Raw genomic sequence first — 6444 nt, 5'->3', positions numbered from 1 at the left:
TGGAATTGTACAATGAGTGCAGGTGTCTTTCCGATACACGTCATAGGGATCCATGGCCGGTTCTAATCTGGTGGGAGTAGGTTGTGCAATTCTGCCTAAATCCTGTGGTCTGTTCTCATTTCGGTGCTGATTTTGATTCTCACCATTGTGCAATTGCTGCCCCAGAAATATTTTTTCCCTGTTAACGATGCAAATATGCATTGTTGCATTCTGGGAAAGATTGCACATGGAGCAGAATGACCGCATCGTTCTTAGGTGACCTGACTGTGAACTGTGAAGGCCAATGGCAGGCCTCGACAGACAGACCACCAAAGGGGGTTTAATGTACTTGGAGACGTCTGAAGAATCCCAGGAGAATCATCTCAAATTATGTTCATATAGAATAGAAATGTAATCTGGAATCTGTGCTCAATTTATGGGTTAATACTGGGAAGAATGGTACAGTATCTCTTATTGTGCGAAAACATCACTTTTTAGTCCGTGAAGATGAACTGCCATGATGCAAAGTGGGAGTTCAGTGCGGTTTAACTCTGGTGAGGTTAATCAGCTTGCGATCTGGTTCTTTTTCCACTGTGTTTTTTTTGGGGGGGGTTTATGGGATTTTTCTCTCTCCCACCCTGACATTCTAACACGCACAGCCCCTGCCGGCTCTCCTGACTGCTCGCAGGCTCGTCCTCGCTGTTGACGTGGCAGTGAGCAGCTGGGTGCTCATAAAATGATAGCAGATGTATGGCTCCTTCTCTCTCTCCCTCTCTCTCTCGCCCTCTCTCTTTCTTTCTTTCTTTCTCTCTCTCTCTCACTCACTCACTCACTCACTCACTCACTCACTTACTTCCTCCCTCCCAGACCTGACCCCTCTTGCCCTTCCGATCTCCTGGAGAACAACAGAGCCTGGTTGTCCTTCACCATCACCATGTCAACCTCCGGTTTGAGGAACGGTCGGTGGGAGTTGGGTCAGCTGACTATAATACATTTGTGATGTTTCAACCAGCATGTCTGTACCTGCGTTAGAGTGAAGGTACACTTTCTACCCCTCCAGTCACACCCTTCACTTGACCGAAACTGGGGCAACACGTTCCTGCTCCATGTGAAGAGCCGCTTCTCCCTATGGCAACAAAGCCACCCTCACAGGCTGCATGTGTGCGACTCTCCTTCCTTAGGCCGAAGTGCCTGGATATTCATTGATGTGAAATTCTGCTTTACTGCCGCTCAGCTAAAGCACAGCAGAGCCAGTCTTTAATCCTTGTGTTCCCATTTTCTCTACCTATAAGCAGGATGATGGTTAATTATGGGGACCTCTGGTGAGAATTCCTGCCCCTATTAGCCAAACTGTTACCCGAGTGAGATTTTTGTCTATGAGTAGGGTGGGGCGTTCCTTCCTCTTCAAGCTGGTGATGCTGCTCTTGGCCCTAGGTGCCTTTGGACTTTGGAGAATTCGGTGTGGAAGGGTTAGGGAAGGTATCATCTGCTTTCTCGTCGTCACCTTGGCCAAGCTTGTGGCCCTGGGATCGAGTATAAACCAATTCAGCAGCTCCTCATCAGAATGTATATGTGTACACAAGTTCTGTATTTAAATATACATATATTTTTTGTTAAAGATCACAAATATTGAATTTTAGAGAGACAACAATAACAAATCCCATATTTCTTTGGGCCTCCGATGGCACAGACAAAAGGTCCTTGTGCCTCTGACTTCATTGCAGATTTTTATGATCTGAGTGTATTGTCTTTGAGTAGAGAGACAGAACAGCCGGCATGTCTACATCAGCATAGCCATTAGATAAGGCCGTATCTGTCTTGACCTCGTTTAAATGTCTCCGGTTTTCTCAGCCTCTTGGTTTCAACACTCAGCTTCCTCTACAAGACGTTCACCCCAACTCATGCTAATGACCCAAAGTCATCGTAAAGAATTCTCACACTTAGTTTATTTATTAGAGTTTATGAAGTAAGAAGAACTCTGATACCCAGAAATGGTAGCTATCAATTTGATGTAATGCTGGTGCTGTATTTTATTGCTTTTTGGTGGGGGGTGGGGGTCTTAAAACATGTTTATTTATCCGTTTTCCTTTTATGGGAGCTGTGGCACTTATTTGTAGCATATCCACAATTATCAACTTATGTGCTGAAAACCACAGATCGCACTACAGCGTAGACGCTGTTGGAAAGGCCCATGAACCCCTCCAGCAGTCTTGTGTCTGTGCTGCAGTGTGACACCACAGATCGCACTACAGCGTAGACGCTGTTGGAAAGGCCCATGAACCCCTCCAGCAGTCTTGTGTCTGTGCTGCAGTGTGACACCACAGATCGCACTACAGCGTAGACGCTGTTGGAAAGGCCCATGAACCCCTCCAGCAGTCTTGTGTCTGTGCTGCAGTGTGACACCACAGATCGCACTACAGCGTAGACGCTGTTGGAAAGGCCCATGAACCCCTCCAGCAGTCTTGTGTCTGTGCTGCAGTGTGACACCACAGATCGCACTACAGCGTAGACGCTGATGGAAAGGCCCATGAACCCCCCCAGCAGTCTTGTGTCTGTGCTGCAGTGTGACACCACAGATCGCACTACAGCGTAGACGCTGATGGAAAGGCCCATGAACCCCCCCAGCAGTCTTGTGTCTGTGCTGCAGTGTGACACCACAGATCGCACTACAGCGTAGACGCTGATGGAAAGGCCCATGAACCCCCCCAGCAGTCTTGTGTCTGTGCTGCAGTGTGACACCACAGATCGCACTACAGCGTAGACGCTGATGGAAAGGCCCATGAACCCCCCCAGCAGTCTTGTGTCTGTGCTGCAGTGGACACCACAGATCGCACTACAGCGTAGACGCTGTTGGAAAGGCCCATGAACCCCCCCAGCAGTCTTGTGTCTGTGCTGCAGTGTGACACCACAGATCGCACTACAGCGTAGACGCTGTTGGAAAGGCCCATGAACCCCCCCAGCAGTCTTGTGTCTGTGCTGCAGTGTGACACCACAGATCGCACTACAGCGTAGACGCTGTTGGAAAGGCCCATGAACCCCTCCAGCAGTCTTGTGTCTGTGCTGCAGTGTGACACCACAGATCGCACTACAGCGTAGACGCTGTTGGAAAGGCCCATGAACCTCTCCAGCAGTCTTGTGTCTGTGCTGCAGTGTGACACCACAGATCGCACTACAGCGTAGACGCTGTTGGAAAGGCCCATGAACCTCTCCAGCAGTCTTGTGTCTGTGCTGCAGTGTGACACCACAGATCGCACTACAGCGTAGACGCTGTTGGAAAGGCCCATGAACCTCTCCAGCAGTCTTGTGTCTGTGCTGCAGTGTGACACCACTGGTCCACAGACTTCCTACCGCCATCCCTCAGCTTTCTGAATCAGGATCTTTTCTGTCCACAATGTCTTCCTTTAGAGGCTTTCATTCTTTAAAGGGGCCATATTATACTTTTCTGTTTTTTTCTTTCCTTTAGTGTGTTATTTAGCTTTATGCTTACATGCCAAATGCAGTAACTCTCACCACAGAAACTACTCTTCTCTAATCTGCCTGAAACACCTTGTTGGAATTCCAGGCCTTACTTCTGTTACATGGTGATGTCACCTCATAACACAATCCTTATTGGCTGCATTCTTGCGAGGATCTGTCTGCAGACTGCAAGACAGAGGCAGAAGGTGTAGGGCAAGCTGACCATTCAGACATGTTAACCAATTAGACCTCACTGGGCCCATAGGGGGTGGGGCTTAAAACTCTAACAGAATTTTTCAGTTATAAATAGTTAATAGAGATGTACGGTATGAGAAAATAATGTGTTTTGGAACACTGAAGCATGTAAATCTAGTTTGTAGACCCCCAAAATAAAAATATGCATAAAAATTATGCATAAAAATAAATATGTAAAAATAATACAATGAAAATGGTCATAATAAGAGCCCTTTAATGGAGAAATTTTCAGAGAAGTTTACTGTACTAGTTATGTCACAGACCCCCCCCCCCCCCCCCCCCAAAAAACAGCCCAATACTCACTATATGAATCAAATAATGTTTACAAACTTCAGCATGCATATAAAATACACAACATATGTAAGGTGTAACTACAGCATCATCAGTTCCTGTAATAACCTGGTGGGTGTGTAATGGTATAGGTCTGAGTGTCTATTGTGGAGGGGGGACTAAGAGGGGGGGGTGAGGCAGGCAATGCTATCGCACTGAAATAAAGGCCTCCCATAGGGCTTTGTGTCGCGGCCCAGATGCTAGTGAACTTGGGGCTGGGAAATCGAACCTTAATCAGGTGCATTTCTGGAGTGCCGCAACCACAGCAAAGTGAGTCAACGAAGTAGCCTCACAGCCTCCGGTAAGCAAGGGGCAGCCACCCTTCTGCTCCGAGGGCTTGCGGGATATCCGTGCCGTCCACCAAACCCCCAAAAGGAGCTGTGACTTCTTATCATGTCAGCTTGATGTGTCCCAGTCCTATTTCTGCTTTTTATGCAAGTCTTTCCCCACTTAATCTATCCAATTGGATTTAGCCTGTCTAAGAGCATATTTACATAACAGCCCGATCGATAATGCTGTGAGTTAAATGTCTGTAATATAATATTCCATTGGATTCCCAGCATTAAAAAACACAGCATGTCTGGAGTAAATTATTACAGGTTTAGTGTGATAATTAAACAACTTTGAGGCCTGAGTTTTCACCTGATCTGGCAGAACAGATTCTTTCCATTCTGAACCTGAGATATTTTTCAGGGGTGCGATCATTGGTTTGATTAATACCATAGTTTCTCTCTGCTATAGCCTGTATAACATGATTAGTTGTAGACCTACCATTATAGACTTTCCATCTAGGGTGTCCCTTGCCCTGTGGTCTGTACTTCCTGGGATAGGCTCCAGACTGATCATTACCCTGCACTAGATAAGAGGCCGGATAGATCTATGGATGGAGGAAGCTATCATTGGTCACCGTTGACCCAGAAATGTACTGTTGAAGTCTTTCCAGCTCGGAGGGTAGATCCAGGGCCAATCGTGGTCTCAGACATCCCGATGAGAAAAGGGTCTTTTGGGCGTTTATTAAATCACAGTGTTATTAAATGTCTATTTTGGGATGAGCTCACCGCTCATTTAAATCAAGAGGAGAGAGAAGAGAGGATTCGATATGATCGTGTTTTGGAAAAACCAAAAGTCGGAAATTGAGTCCCAGACGTAACTGTGTTACGAAAGGCTAGTGTGTTAAGGAGAAAAGCCCTTATTAGTGATTTAACATTGGCTCAAATGTTCAGACTGGGCTGTGCCTCGGTGCTATATAAAGACAGAGGTCTCCGCCGGCAAGCCGTGCCGTTACACCACGGGAGCTAATGAACGTCAGCTTGTCACCGGCACCTGGCCTTCTTTGTCTTTGTTGTCTTTTTTTAATCATAGGTAATTATTGGCGGCTTGGTGTCTGCCGGGCTGCCGGCGTGATGGCATGCCATCGCCCTGGTATCTTGTGGCCACGCTGAGCCCGATGAATATCCGTCGTCAGGGGCGAGGTGGAGGAAAAGCCTCCTCCCCAGGGAAACGGCAGATGCGGATTCAGAATGCGGATAGTGAGATACTCCGGGGGGGGGCGGGGGTCTTGTCTGGAAGGGGTACATCAACGGGGTCACGAGCCCCTCTCCCTTGCCTTGGCCTCCCGAGCCGTGACAGTCACGAGGAAGGACCCGCTTGTTCAGCGCGCTAATTGTCACCCTGAGCAGCCATAGCCTGCCAGACGAGAGAGGGATCTTTCGGGGGGGGGGTGGTCAGCAGCTCCACAGCCCGGCAGGTTTGGAGACAGTGGGATGCGGCATTTTCACTGTCTGATGGCTGCGGGAGGCGACAGGGACGGTGGGCGAGATCGCCGGATCGCTGCCCTGATCTTGATGGATATGACTGGAGCTGCAGTCAAAAATAAGTCCGCAGCCGCTGAGGATGGAGTTCATGGTTCACGGTCAAGGTGGGGGTGGTGCTTACGGATCGCCATCACTCTGTTTTACTGACATACGCATCTCTTGCACTTTCGGTGCCCCTGATTCTCCTGCACCCTCCAGCCCTATCATAGCAGGCTAATGAGTGGTCACCCCCCCCCCCCCCCCTACTTAATAGCAGGAGGAGCTGAACTGAAGGTCCTGCTGGACCACAGTGTCACAGTGAAGTCGACTGTCACTGTCGTATTTCCGTCTGATGCCTGTAGCTTCAGCTGCTGTAAAGGAAATATTTCTTCTAGGTTGGGGGGGGGGGGTAAAATCAGCCAGGGTATACATCAGCAGTGCTTTTAGGAAGCACCTGTTCGGGCCGTGTTGGCCAGTCCCACGCAGCTGGTGGGGGGCCTCGCATCCGCTCCTTGCAGTGTACCGGGGGGGGGGGGCAGTAAGAGAACTCTTAAGCTATAATGCGGGTCTGCTACTAATCCGCAGCAGCACTTAGAACCTCGCGGACCTTCCCCGCCCTGGTCCCGGTGAC

The sequence above is a fragment of the Paramormyrops kingsleyae genome, chromosome 10, assembly GCF_048594095.1.
Source record: "Paramormyrops kingsleyae isolate MSU_618 chromosome 10, PKINGS_0.4, whole genome shotgun sequence".
NCBI lineage: Eukaryota > Metazoa > Chordata > Actinopteri > Osteoglossiformes > Mormyridae > Paramormyrops > Paramormyrops kingsleyae.
This window is presented reverse-complemented; position numbering follows the sequence as displayed.